We start from the raw sequence: 16,390 nt of genomic DNA, 5'->3' as shown, positions 1-16,390 counted from the left end.
CCTTAATGTTTCATTCTGTACACCACTGTGGACACAGTGAAACATTTCCCATTTTTACTTTTTAATTTTTTATGACATTCCTAAAAATACTGTATATATAATGTCACCCGAAACCCAATAAAATTACCTAAGTAGATACATACTGTACAAAATTCAATTCTGTTAAAACAAATGATTTATGAGATTTTGAATTTTTTGTGTTTCATTGTTTCAAATATATTGGAGTTAGGCCAGGTTTTCATTCAATTCAATTCTTGAAAGTATAGCTCCATCGATACTATCGATGATTGCGCCAATTTCGAGGTAATAGGATCAAATAAAGCCGAATATGGGCAATCAGGGGAAAAACTCGTGTAGTTTTGAAAATTGGTACATTATACCTTGCGGTATCCAGAAGAACATACTAAAAGTCCTCAAGTGTGGGGGCTGTGCTGTGGGTGTAGAGGGGGGAGGGGGGGTTGAAGGTACCTTTTTTGAGGTTTTTGCTCATATCTCGAATATTTGTTCGAATAGAATTATGATTACTTCAGACAAAAGTTTCTACATAAAATGTCCGACAAATTTGGTCCTCTTTATTTTGGTCTACGACGTAGGTAGCTCTACGATCAAAACTTTAGGAGCTACAGGGTGTGTAACATCAACATCGGAAGCCATAGCCATAGAAGCCATTGAGGACTTTTAGTAGATATGTTCATCTGGATACCGTAAGGTATAACTGTACCAATTTTCAAAACTACATGTATTTTTTCCCATGATTTTGTTAATTTTCTCACCCTAAGGTTGGAAAAGACACTATAGTATAATAAATATTTCAATCAAAGCATTGTAATTTTCAATTAAAACAACAGACTCTTTTATATCAAGTAACTATTACTCTTAATACAAAGAATTTAAAGAGCTTGGCTTAAATAATAAAAAAAAACAGTTAGAATGAATTAGCCACATATTTAAGCCAAGAAATGACATCAATGCTGTCAAGTACTGTATATTTGGTCACAAAATCATAGAGATCTTAAAATAAACACTTAAATATTAAATCAAAAAAGATCATGTCCTAATCAAGAAATAAGAAGTTTTGTTGCAAGAATGTGACCTCTCTCTATCTAAAGTTTTTCAAGCTAAGAATGAAAATAAGTAAAATCAAGAGTCAATAATTTTTATCTTGAAAACGGTACAAATGAAATGTAAATATTTTTTTTAAACCAAAACTGTTGCGCTCTTGGATTCAATAATTATTTTTTTTAAAACGAGAGAACATGCTTTTGTCTCAAATATTATATTGGTTCATTTAAAAAATATACCTACTTTGAAACATTTTATATCTTACTCCGAGTATTTTCTATTTTCCTTATATAGGAAACAGGAAATATCTTGACTGAAGTAAGTTTACTTGACTAGAGAACTTTTTCCTTTCTGTGTATCAGTTTAGCCGTTGTTCGGTAGATGGTTTTATATTTCAACTCGCGTTAAAATTGTGTTCGTCATAGAGTTTGGCAGCGAAAATCCTACTTCATCATTCGTCCGATTAATATAAATACCTAATGCAAACATGCAATTGCAATTGGGTCTATCTGGGACAATCTCATCCATTTTGCTCCCCTATTAAACTCTAGCGTGGTTGCCCCGTAGTCCCGTACCCACTCCTGGCGAAATGATTACTAGGTAGATATAACCTACAAACGCTTAACGTCCAATATCCGAGTATAGCGAGCGTCTTTTTTCGGCCCCTATTTATTTCACACTTTCGGAACATTAACAAATTACCTACCAATTAACTGTCTTTGCGATAGATGAGTGACGCAAAGGACTAGCATGTTTATAAATGCATACGTTTATAATCGGATAGAACTCAATAACGGGGCGCTAACATGGATTGCATCACGCACGCCACTCTTTATTTATTCCAAAAACATTGTTTGCAGTCGAAAAACCAATACGAATAAAGCCGCGGGCTAAAAATAGTGTAAGTAAATGCTCGGAACGGAAATTACTTTAGTTTATAAAACGAACAAATGATTTAATAGCAAAGCTTTAGAACACAATGTATAGGTTAAGCATCGTGTATAAAACTCCTTTGAAATTATTCCTAAAGAACTGCGGTGGGAAACTCTTTAAGCAATTATCTGTTTTCTTTGTAATTTTATGCAGGAGGTATTCTTTATTATCTTTGCCTGCGTAAAACGAAGCTTTTAAATTAAAACAGCGGTCGTAAGTATAGGTATTAGGCGCATGCAGTAAAAGCTTATCGATCTGCCATAACAAAACCTAAGTAGGTAGTTGATAGTTAATAAAAATTGAGAAAACAATAAAATTACAGCGCAATAAAAGAGCGAATGTGCAGAGCATAGCTGGCGTGATATTAAATTCCTCCGAAAACATAAAAATGATTTTCGATCGTAAAAGTATAATTTACAGACGTAAAAATGCGCCAACTTATGTGTTACGTACCAAGATGTGAACTGAGAAATTGGTATTTTTCCTAAAGAAGCGGTTCCGCGAAAAGTTACGGATGTAAGCTGTTTCCAAAACGGGAGGTCTGATAAAAAAAATATTTACAATGAATATTACTTATTACCTTTATTATATACTTAGTACCTTTTATAAGCAACAATTACAGATTATGCACCTACCTACCTAAAAATACATTAGGTATCTAAAAAATAGAAATTTAAAATCAGCAAATAAACATTATTTAAAATTCTTAAACTTTGATAAGTTAAAGAAAATTAATAGTTTTGAGACGTTCAAGATCACCCATTTCGGACAGTGCAAAACGAATTTTAAGGTCTCCTCTCCTCCAAATAAATAATTGTCTGCGTACTACTAAATTACACCCAGACTCTAGGTCCTAGAGTAAGGCTGCGAATAATGTCAACTATACCTTTGTGTTACTAACTAATATCGACAAGTATCTCTGTCAATTAATCTAATAACCACACCAACTTAGACCGGTTTCGCAATACGTCCGATCCGAATCCGTGAAAATACGGTCCAGTACCCCTAGTGTAAGTTTTCGTTACAAAATCGATCGAGACGTATTTTGTAACCGAAAACTTACACTAAGGGCACAGAGTAGCTGTAGAACTATTTGTATGGTTCCGTCCGTCATCTGATTTCTCTCCGATGCAGTGCGCACAATACCATACAAAAGTTCCTACGTACGACTACGGCGGACTGTATTTTCACGGATTCGGATCGGACGTAGTGCGTAACCGCTCTTAATCTAACATCACGCGTCGCGGAGCTACGTGGTACGTAAGGTACCTACAGTAAAATTTATCTATCTTTAACTAAAATGAAATATAGGCAACTATAGGTCAAGCAGGAATACGGTACGGCGTTAGCTCAACTGCGGACTGGTGATTATATTGCTTGCGTTTGGCCGGGGAGGACACGTCGGTACGGACTGCGTACTGTAAACACGTGTTTTAATCAAGCCTGTTGCTTCGCTTCCGTTTGCTGGGGCCATTCTACGCTTAGCAAAGAAAAACTTTGCATGCGTTTTATTACGACGGATGCAGTGCTGCCTCGGGGCTTAATTTCGACGTCCACAGCTTAATTGTTTTATAAATCGTTATGTTGGTAGCGAGACAAGTTTAGATCGGTCTCATATCAACATATTGCACGGGTATTGCCGCAAGGAAATGGCCAAAACAAATTTGAACAAATATCTAAGGGATATGACCAAGTTATACAGGATGTTATAGGTATATACATATAATAATGGCGAATCCATTCCAATTCCATTAGAATAAAATCAGTCATTTGATCAATACCTGAACCTATTTAGCGAAATATCGTAAATCAGTCCAAAAAGTCAACTCGTTTTTTCATTTCACCATTAGGATGGGGGAAGCGGCACTGGGATTACACATGAAATAAAAATCGTATTTATTAGGTATTTTAGTTAGGTAATATTACTAATGTATGGGCAAAAAACTTTTCCCAAAGTATCACATCCCAAAATATTTTACTCAAATTATCATTTAAAAAACTTATCGCAATTTTACAGTTAATTAATATTTTTTTTGGCAAATTATTGTTTCACAAATAATTACCTTAGTCATGTTTCATATTATTAACAAGTATTATTTAGTTAGATGTATCGTTTGGCATAACGTATTCTTCCCAAAATATTGCATGACATAATAACCTACTTTTCTAGGAGCAGTTTGTTTCTGTGGGGTTTGTTCTTCTGTTTGTTATTACCTAACCTAATTTTCTGATAGCAGTTCCTTTTTGCGGGGGACGCAGTTTTAACCTAACCTAACCTACTTTTCTGGTAGCATTTCGTTTCTGCAGGGGACGCAGTCTATCCTCGTCTACTTTTCTGATAGCAGTTCGTTTCTGTAGAAGACGCAGTTCTAAGTTCTAACCTAACCTAACCTATTTTTCTGGTAGCAGTTGGTTTGTGCGAAATGTCATTTTGAACAAACATTTTTTGGAATACAATATTAGCCAAAATAAAACGTATTTTGCTTAATAAACGTTTGTCGTAATAAAATTTGACAAAGTAAAATTATGCCAAATGATAATTAAACCAAATTAATAAAATGCGAAATGTAAATAAAATAAAAATAAAATAAATAAAAATAAAAATAGTTTATTGAAAAAGTATCGCATTACAAAATTGCATTGCCGTTGGTCCCACACTAGGCTATAGGCTATAGGCTAGGCTAAACTCTTTACATGATTTAGCTTAAAACTTAAAATTTAAAATTTAAACACACTGGGTAATTTCAAAAAAAGAAGAGAAAAAACTTAAATAGGTAGTGACAAAACAGGGGGGGAGGGTTGGTTAAACCAAAACAGTAGGTGTGTATGCAACTGTATGTATGTATGTATGTATGTGTGTGTGTGTGTGTGTGTGTGTTTGTGTGTTGGTGTGTGTGTGTGTGTGTGTGTGTGTGTGTGTGTGTGTGTGTGTGTGTGTTTGTGGGTGTGAGTGTGTGCGCTCGCCAGTGTGCGTAAAAGTAAAAGTGAGGATAGGTGAATATGCTAAAGATTCGTTTTGGGAAATGAAACTACTGCGATAAGTTATTTGGGAAGTGAAATTTGGCGAATATTTTGCCGAAACGACGTACACCACCGCCTATAAGTACTAGTGCGTACTGCGTAGAAAGGATCTAAAACGAGAAAAAATAACGTAAAAAGTATCCTTACAGCATCCATTAGGCGTCTACCTTTACAAATATCTACTTACCGCTAAGACTCCACTCAGATAAAAATAATCTGCGATGTTTTGCTTTATGAATACCTAAAATGAAATGTAAGTACACCTTGATATCAAAGCAAAATAATTGTCTTCAGCAAGAAGGCAAAACTTAAGACTGTTTTAAAAACTACATAAAGAGTTCTCGACCACAAATAGGTTGGAGTACATTACATTCAGATGTCTGTAATTAACGAAATGAAATATAAGTACCTACTTAATATTTCGTTTTTAATGGAGCGAGGCAAGGGCAGGTTTACTTGCGTGCAAAGTCCCTATGTGATGCTTCATGGCCTATCATATTGTTTGTTCAAATAAATAAAGCACAAAAGAACACATGAACATAGTGTCTTCCCCTTAAGGAACTAAGAACTGCCAATGGACATTTTCTTACATTAAATTTTTTAAAGATAAATTGCTTATTAGCCTAGATAGGCTAGATTGTAATGTAATAAAGCACCTTATAAGCGCTTTATAAAAAAAAAAAAAAAAAAAGCACCGTATGATGGTATCTGACTCGAGCTAAAAATAAATAAGTAGGTAAGTAGTAGGTAATTCTAACTACCTGCGTTAAGGTGGTGCGTTTTGGTTTTCACCCATATTTACGAGTTCATCACAGATGTAGTGTCGCCCTTGTGGAGCAATCCATCCATACTAATATTATACTTAAATGCGAAAGTATGTGTGTTTGTATGTTTGTTCGTCTTTCACGTCGAAACGGAGCGACGGATCGACGTGTTTTTTTACATAGAGATAGTATATGGACCAGAGAGTGACATAGGCTATTTTTTATCTCGGAAAAATGCACAGTTCCCGAGGGAACAGCGCACGATAGCCGAATTCCACGCGGGCGAAGCCGCGGGCAAAAGCTAGTTATAAATATTTGTGCTTTTGGAACTCTCTTCACTGAGAAAAACTTTAACAGATAATTCGACATCTATGTACCATACGGCACTAGACTGGCTGTTTGAAACAAAACGCGCGGCGCACTTAAAGCAACGCGGGCTTCCTACGGAAACCGGTACGGTAGGAAGCCCGCGTTGCTCTAAGGCGGCGCATCAATCATCAATATTACTTTGACACAACCGGTGTCACGGATGTCAACAGACTATAGTGAACTGTTTTTGTGCGCTGTTTTGAAGTAAGAAACATGCAGTCTAGTACATAGATGTCAATGAACAGATATATAATAAAATAATAATTAGAAGGATAGTGGTAATCGGATATGGTAAGTCCGACTAAGTAAGTCATGTTTTTTGATTTTGCCATAATAATTGTTTATTGTTTGTTTGGTATTAAGTGTGTCATAAGCAGATCGCTCTTAAATCTAAAAACCGGCCAAATGAGACCCGCACGCCGAGAGTTCCGTAAAAATAAGTAGGTATCTATGAACCCTATTCCTAAGCAAAATGTTTAACCGTGTCAGGTTATTATAGATGGTTGATATTAGAGGTTGATTGTTTTAGATGGTGGTACATTAAAAGATAGATACAAACAAATTAGATTTTAGACTATTTAATAGGTGCTGTAAGAGATGCCCTTAAGTATACCAAATATCAAGTTTCTAGGACAACCGGAAATACCCAATAGATTTATTGATTACCGAAGTTTTGGAAACATTTTTAAAGACTGTATCTTTTGATTACGTTAAATTAGAAGTTTGGTTTTCACTACTTCAAGGGGTAGCAGATCTGAGTACCTAATTGATATAAATTTGATAACTCAACGTGTTCCTCACAAAAATGGTCATAACAGATAAACCAACAGACAGATAGACAACAAAGTGATCCTATTAAGGATTCAGTCTTCTTTTTGAGTTACAGAACCCTAAAAATAAATAGGTTTATGTTTCTTTGTGGTGCATGGTTGTATTTAGATGATTCTAATGTCTAAATTATACTCTATTAGGTAGGTAGTGCTTAATGGGTTGTTATATAAACTATTCTTGATGCAATTTGTCTCCATGAATCCCGTTAGTCCTCTTTATAAACGCAGATGGCCAAAGCAAGTTACAATGTACTATTACTTACCTAACTATCGCATTTGACTCACAGCCAACCCGCAGGATTAAGGTTTACGATGCTATCTGTTCGAATCGCAGTAGTGTACGTGTTTACAACAGCTTACATTAATGGACTTACCTACATTAGGAGTCATCACATGTGTTAACCTCACGTGGAAGAGCTTTGACTTTTGTTAGCTATAGTTCTTTCCTTATACATAGTAAGAAGTCTAAATGGATCAATGTTTAAACCCTACAGTGGCAGAGCCGGAAAAGGTGATGATTTTTAGCACTCTATTAACCTGCAAACTTTGTCAAAAACAGAATTTAATCAGTAGACAGGTATATAAAAATCACTTCGTGTTTTACGTTATTAATCTTAGTTAGGTGCATTCAATTCAATTCTAATAGTCTCAAATTTACCAAACTCGCCATTATTTTTAACCGACTTCAAAAAAGGAGATTATATAGGTATATTCGGTTGTATTTTTTTTATGTTTGTTACCTTAGAACTCCGTCATTTATAAATGATCCGATTTGTTTTTTTTTGCGTTCGTCTAGGAATGCCTTCAATTAGGTCCACTTTTTGTTGTTATAAAAACAAAAAAATAATAAGTTTAGTTGATTGTTTTGTTTTCGGTAGTTTTTCGTTTTTGTGTAATGTTGAATAAGTTACTGTGTAGCTCAAGAAATTTTTATTTTCCGGAATTAGCCGACGAGGGTAATTCCGTATGAGAAATAGTTCGGAATTTTCCGAAATTTATTTTCCATACAAAAGGTCAGCGGCTCTCAACATTGTTTCGCGTGAAAAAAATGTCATTTTTTTTTACAGTAATGTTATATAAGTAGTATTATTTCAATAATATTTTTGTAAACATTTTACAATGTGCAAAAAAAAATTTTTTTTGGTTTAAATCTATACAAGATCCAGTAAAAAATAATAACATCCACTAATTCTCGGACAAGCTGCTGCCATTTTTGAATCATTAGTTGGTTTTCGTCGACGTCACGGTTACGACGGCGGTGGAAAAACGCTATTAGCGTGCTCTATTTGTACTTAAGACTACCTGAGAATACCTGTAAACGTCATCTCAATGTGTGCGTGCCAGAAACTGTGCGTCCTCTGTTTTGGGGCGCAGCGCCACTAAGTACTTAGTGCTATGGCATGGTTTAAATAGGTTTCCGTAATGGCTTATTGTTTTTTTTCCCTGCACCTGCATCTTTATTCGAATAAAATCTCCGACTTCAATTCAATAAGTAAAAAGTTTGTCAACATTTCAAGGAAAGAAAGAAAATACATTTATTCGGAACAGTGACATAATAATTACATAAAAGTAAGACAAAGAAAACAGTGTTACTGTTCACGAAACGGACCCACCTCAGCATAATGCCGCTCAAGAGCTGGCGCTGGTCTTAAGGTCTCAAGGAGCACCCGTTTGAAATAAACCTTTATCCTTTCTCATACACTTTTATTTCAAATTCATCATCATGTCAGCCGAAAGATGCTACCGCCACTGCTGGACATAGGCCATATTATTTGAAATTGTTTTCTTAGCAATAACCTAACTTTGAGAACTTCTGCCTTCTTGTCGGTTAATTCCGAAATAAAAGAATACCATAATTCGCTTTACGCAACTCAGTGCACCCACACCAAGATATTTTTGTTGGGAGAGTAATTTCGAATGAAAAAGTAATAATGCTATAAGCCAGTAAAACTCAATTGTTAATGTCATTTGGAATTACCCGAACATGCATCAGAATTAGACTCGAGTGAAAAAATTGTATTATTTATTTATTAAATTAAACCTACTTTTGAAAACATTTATTGCTACTGAAAGGATAGTTTTTTTTCTTAATGTCTTAAGTTTATATTTTAGTTTATTTCATTGAAGACCCACTAATTTTATACTTGGTAAAATAAACTCTTCCAAATTTTGACTAGACGATAAAAATAACATATTGTGAACTCGTCTAAAATTCATTCGGAATTACCCGAATGCACCTTTTATCATTTAATTATTTGCGTGAGCAAAAATATAATATTATTAGCCCCAAGGACAATTTTTTTTTATTCGACTGGAAGGCAAACGAGCAAGTGGGTCTTCTGGTGGTAGGAGATCACCACCGCCCATAAACATCTGCAACACCAGGGGTATTGCAGATGCACAGTAATCGGATGAGTAATTTCACAAAAAGATATGTTTCTAAGAATCTGCATAATATACATATGACCCACATAATGGGTACGGTCACGAGGACCCATTTCTCCAAAAAAATATTTGAATTGTCATACGACCTTAAGTGGGTCCAAAATTAACGTTTGTGACTGTACCTACGACATAACTCTACCTACGCGTAATATTGACGCTTGGGTTGATACATTTAAATGAACATTTTTACACGACGGAATCGTTTTATTATTCCAAAAAATCCTGTCATTGTTTACACGTGTTGTTTCCCAAATGCCTGCAGTCTTCGTTGTTCGTGATAATCGAGGTGAACAATTTTGCGCCCCGGGCGGCCGCCGCGCGGGATACACTCATTCGATTAAAGCTGCCCGAACACGGAAATTATCAAACGGAACGCACCGACAAGTCAGCGGGCCGTGAGGGCCCCTAGCTACATTTATAGTTTTTGTTCCCCAACTCGCTCGTTTCGTCGCAGAAAGATAAAACTTTGGTGCACTTTTTCTTTGTGTGAGTGCGAGCAATTTGTTTTCAGACGCATTTGTTCATCTGTTTCAATGGTATTGTGTTAAATACGTGGCAGTTGGCTGTAGACTCCATTTGATGATGTATTGCGTTGTTTGATTATTTTCTTTAAACAAATAAGGAGCCATTGGAGGGTTAATTAGGCCCACATAAAAACCATATAAAAACGTAAAAGAAAACACTAATTAAAAACATAAAAATGTGATCGATCAATTAACACCAACCACATGGCAAAGAGCCATATTCTCAAAGCAATAATAAAACTATGACTGAGTTAATCCCATGGGCCAAAGTTACCCTTCTGGGCCAAAGTACCCCGACCTTACGGTATCTATACGTCACACCAATTTTGAAAATTTTTAGCACCAACCCCCGAATAAAAGCGTTTGTGATGCTCCATATTGATTCCTTCTTGAGATCCAAGCCCTCTCCCAAAATCAGCGTTTTGTTCTTAATATTTCCTTCCGCAAAATAGGTAGGGTAGACCGGGGACAATTGAAACACGTTATGATTGAAACATCTCAATTTTCTCGAATACTGTAATACCTACGAACGGTACGCGGCGCTTGAACGTGGCTCGGACTGGTCGGAACCTGTCTTCAGTAGCGCGCGCGCCGGCGAGCGACATAGTCGTGTTGGGGATCCTTTTTCGATTTTCAGACTCAAAAGTAAGTATTTACATCGTCTTTCTTTTGTTATACCTAATAAATCTTCTTTATTAGTGTATATACTTAAATGGTGTCCTATTCTGTAGTTATTAATAAGTATTTATATTTAATTTGACTAGTAAAAATGACGATGTAAGTTACTTATTTTTGACCTTGAAGTAGAAAGTGTCGAATGGGTACATTTGAAACAACTGGTCTGGTGACGGTTGAAACGTTTCAATCGTCCTGTTGCTTCAAACGTCCCCAACCTTAGTTTACATGTTTACTACCAGCTTTTATTACCCGACTGGGGGAAGCAAAAAGAAGGGTAGTCTGATTAAGTCTAGGTATGTAAGTATGTATATATGTCAATATATATGCATGTATGTATGTGACCGAAAATCAGATGTTCCACTCTAGTTCCTAAACAATTGGACCGATTTTAATAAATGTTTTTTTTATTCGACTGGATGGAAAACGAGCAAGTGGTTCTCCTGATGGTAAGAGATTACCAGGGGACGACGCTCGATTTTAATGAAATTTTCACTTTAAAGTTGAATATTTCACAATCAAATCACTGAACCTAAAAATCGTCTTAGCGAACCTCTAATGGTTTTAAAAGACCTATCAACGATACCCCACACTATAGGGTTGGATGAGAAAAAAAAAATCACCCCGCTTTAAGTCTATGGGAGGTACCCTAAAAATTTTTTTTTTAAAATTTTTAATTGTAATTTGTCGGCATAGTTTATCTTATATCCTTGCAAAATTACGGCTTTCTAGCATTGATAGTCCCTGAGCAAAGCCACGGACGGACAGACAGACAGACAGACACAGACAGACAGACAGACATGGCGAAACTAAGGGTTCCGTTTTTGCCATTTTGGCTCCGGAACCCTAAAAAGGGATGAATAAATATCTAAAATAACGTTATTTTTCAAATGTTGTAGAACTCCTTCGGTCTAATTAATTTCTCACTTTTATCAAGGTGGTTAAACTGAAAGTTATGATTGAAACATTGTGATGATTGAAACAGTTGTTTTTGTATGACAATAACTTTTTGTTGTTTAAGATACTATTTTGCAATTATAATGTTATATCAAACTGGAAATATATTTATCGTCAAAAGATTATAACATAAGATGGTTAAAATAACTGAAGGAAACTTAGACATAAAATATTGGTGATGACATGAAACCAAATCTTTATTATAGTATACATTTAATAAATACATTTTATGTTAACAAATGATTAACGATCTCACTCATTACGTTTAATAGTAGTAAAAACTGTAGAGGCTGAATAAAGATATTTCCTTGTTTTGATATTATATTAGTGTTTCAATTGTCCCTACACGCTGGTTCAATCGTCCTCAGTACTAGGTCAATTGAACCACTCTGCCCCGTCCTCTTTATGCAATTATTTTAGGTTTCCTATATGAGCTGGAGCCTTATTGTGTGTTTTAATTAGGAGCCTGATAGTCTATCTTTAAACAAATACCAGTAACATCTTTGTAAATACAATAGATATCTAATTTACACCAGGCTAAGTGAAAATTGTTTCAACTGTCCCGGTCTACCCTAAGTCTCAGTTCGTCAATTAAAACATTTCTAATTTCGCGGAGACGTGTTCGCACAATATTGTTTGACGCCATTTTAAAGCAACTGCCCGTTCGGTCCGATTATCGGTGAGAACGCAATTCGTATCGATTTTTCTTAATCAATTAAAAGTTGATCAACTAAAATCGCCTCGTGAAAAACTCGCATAAACATCTACAATCATATTACATTAACTACATACTTGGAGTTAGCCCCGGCGGTTAGCTTGGACCCGCTAACTAAAAGCAAAACACCCATCGACACACCTAGGTTTGTACTTACCAAATGACTTGATCAAATTTTTAACCCGCTTGTATTTATAACTATTTAAAACGAGATATATTAGGTAGATACGAAACGTACTACTGTATTAGGTAGCAAGTACCTAAGGCAGCTGTTCAAGTAGAGTCGCATATGAAGAAATAACTTTTGACAAAGCTATTTACGTGCTTGAGAGAATCACACGCCGATTGACGATTCTTATCATGCATGATGCATACCAGTCTATATCTAGTAGCCCACAACTTTCCAAAGGTTTCTATTAATCGATTTAAAAAAGCTTAAAAGGCGTGGTGGTACTTAGTGGTTTGGCGGCATGCAGATGACGGGTTTAAATGCGGGCCTTGTATCTCTTAATTTTCGAAATTCACGTGGGAAATTACATTTGAAATTTACCACGTGCTTTACGGTGAAACAAAACATCGTGAGGAGACCTAAAAAAAAGCGTGGGAACTGCGGCCTAAGCCTTCTTCTTCTCAGAGGAGGCCTGTGTCCAGCAGTGGGATGTATATGAAAGACCGACTTAAAAAGGAATAGGTTCTCAATTAGATTACATATTATATTCTTTTTATTTCAGTTGTCTCAGAACTCCGCCATTTATGAACCAATTTGGAAAAAAAACTTTTTGTTTGGGAGGGTTACGTCTCGTTTTGTCTCATTAGATTTGAAAAAAAAAAACAGAGGTAAGTATAGATGTAGTGAAATAGTACATTGTGTCTTAAGGGCGGTAAATAAGGAATTACGAACGAGAGTCTTTTTGGGAGCCCTAAGTCGAAGACTGAGAGCTTTAATGAGTCGATGTTCGTAATTCTAGTACCGCCCGTGCGACATACAATGTTTTTCATCACATTTGCAAGTAAAATTTTATATTTGTAAAAGAAAAAATATAATTCTTCCAAATATTGGCGATACCTTAGGCTGTGCTCTTGGCAGCGTCGCCCTCTACCTCCTTCGGCATGCGCCGCAACGTGCGTGTGCATGTGGTGGTCCATGTAGTCCTGCAGCAGCTTGCGCAGCGCCATCAGTACGGGCGCGGACTCATTTACCGACCTTGGGCTTCATGGCAAGAAAATTTGTACGCGCAATGACTCATTTACCGACCACGGGTTTCATGACAAGCACATTAAGGTCGAGGGTTTTATTTGGGGGGTTGCAACTAAGGTGGCCTGCATGTTACGACACTGTTTACGAGCAAGTGTGATGAAAAAGTTTTTACACAGGACAAGTCAAAATCAATCTTATGCCAATTTCATAAAGACTTTGACATAAATAAATAAATATATATCACGGGACAGTTCACACCAATTGACCTAGTCCCAAAGTCAGCTTAGCAAAGCTTGTGTTATGGGTGCTAAGCAATGGATAAATATAATTATATAGATAGATACATGCTTAAATACATATTAAACACCCAAGACCCGAGAACAAACATTCGTATTGTTCATACAAATATCTGCCCCGACACGGGAATGGCACCCGGGGACCTCAGCTTTGTAGTCAGGTTCCCTAACCACTAGGCCATCTGGTCGAAACATGGAATGGGTTTGACATGGAAATGCTTTTCTCAATTTAGCTATTTTTTTTGTACATTTTGTTTTAAAATCGATTTGTATGAAGTTGGAGCATTTTTTTAAATCTTCATCCATTAGAGATATGCTAAACTGCATAGCTAAGGACTAATCTTTCCATCGGAAAATGGGTCACAATCGGAATACGCGTTACCTCAAGTGTCAGTCAATTATTTTTATTTTAAATGAGTGACTATTATAGTTTATTATTTAGTGTCAAATGTCAAAATGAATAATGGACAGTCACCTGCATTAATATCTGTCACAGCAGAGCGTGCAAAATATCTGACACGTCCCAGTCTCGCGCAACTAGGAACAAAAAACTTTTGTATGGACTTTGCATGGCAAATCAGTAAGTACCATAATACTAAACTAAAACGACAGTACAGTTTATCTGTCAAGTCAACTGTCATGAGTGTCATGTCAGCCATGTTGCTTAGCTTGTGATTGCGGTTCGCATACTTTCTTCGTTAATTTGTTTAGATTGTTTTCTATGGTAGTGACACGTGACTGACGTAAACATATTTTGTGAAATTGGCACCGAAAAGACGGTTTATAACATGTGAAATTTGTGGAAATCGAACTAGTCGACATAATCACGAAAAAAGGATTTTTATGGCAAAATTTCCCTTTGGCGAGAACCGGTAAGTATTGCCTTAGATACTTTTAGCCATATTTTGTAGGAGCAAGCCAAATAAACAAAGGAAAATAGATATTTAATATCCTTATCATTGTCCACTAGGGATGTGTACTACACCTATCGATAACTGTAGGCTTATTTGTTTATCAGTGCAACTAATATTACTTTACATAAGAAGAAGAAAAAGCGGAATTTTATGACAACTTGCATGCAATATGACCATAATTATTGGCATTTTCAAGCTTCCGATATTTCGACGCAGTTGCAAGTATCATGATCATGGGTAGACAAGACACACACAGCCTGTATAAATTATGTCAACTTTTTTGAGTTTAGTGATTATAAGATTTTAATCGTAAATTTAAAAAGTATATACGTCTGTTTTAACGATAAAATGTTTTCAGATGCAGGGCTCTAACTAGTGCGGAAAGAAGATTTGGTGTACGTTTCCATAGAAAAATTACATGTATTAAATACATACGTGAAGATCACTTTGAAAACAGAGCTTAGAAAAAAAATAAAGGAAATCAACAGAAACCTTTTATTTTATTTTGGGTCTACATTTAAGTCCAACACTATGACATACAACTTATATGTGGACTCGATCTTATCCTAATTTTGATGTCAAAAATTGTTAACTTGAGCCTATATTTCAACCTTCACCATTTTATAGATATCGATGAAAAACGCAAGCGTTTAGCATGCTACACTATTGAAGTCTGTTATGGTGGTAGTATTGTTCTTTGACGTTTGACGGATCTTTGGCGTACTGTTGGTAATGGTTTGCCATGCAAACTCAATAAGTACAAACTTTGTTCCATTCGCTAGTATGGGAGTCCCGCCTCTTAAAACATAGTGGTTATATTCTCTTTGACACGTCCTACCGGACCTAGAAATGAGAGTCGTATCAGATATTTATGCACGCTTTTTTGTGACAAATATTGGTGCCTGTCACCATACGACTCTACGATGGCTACCTACTGAAGGTAATTGAGAGAGCACGATAAATAGCTATGCACTTTTCCTAAACAACACAATAAAAAACCATTACGCGTTACGTCTGTAAGGGTTATATCACATGTAGTAGTACTAGTAGTACTAGTAGTAGTGTTTTAAATTTTAATTTCTTTTTATTTTATTTCTTCGTACGTTGTCACGAATAAATGACTTCTTTCTTTCTGTCTTTATTCGTTTACTAGTCTGAATGAAACGTCTAGCATAAAGGATTCTATATAACAGGTGCATATTTTATACAGCCTCAGTTGCGCAGTTTAGCTCTATGGTGGAAAAGCCTTATGCTGGAAAGCCGCCCTAAGAACTTAAGTCATCAGCTCCCCGCCAGATAATTGCCTGTAAAGAACCCGTCAATCAAACCACTCAAACAGATCCTGGCGCAGACGCCTCGGCAGCGTCGGCGCGTTACAAACGGCGACTACAATCACCGCGGTTATTACTAATTGCTCCTTGTATTTGGTCGATACTTGATTAAATTATAGAACTACATAGTTAGACACATCTCAGCAGTAAATAATTCTAACGTTTTCAGTTATAGACTGATTCATGAAGCGCCTATAACAGGAGATAGTAACGCGCTCTCTCCTCTGTAAGGGATTTGTTTTGGTACGGGTTTGTATAGGAACGTAAAAAAAGTGTAGTCTTACAATATCCTTACGTTGATTTTTGCTACTAATCGTGTACCACAGCTACTATGTTTTAGTTAACACGCAAAACCC

Source organism: Choristoneura fumiferana, chromosome 13 (assembly GCF_025370935.1).
Source record: "Choristoneura fumiferana chromosome 13, NRCan_CFum_1, whole genome shotgun sequence".
Lineage (NCBI taxonomy): Eukaryota > Metazoa > Arthropoda > Insecta > Lepidoptera > Tortricidae > Choristoneura > Choristoneura fumiferana.
Note: the sequence above shows the minus strand (reverse complement) of the source record.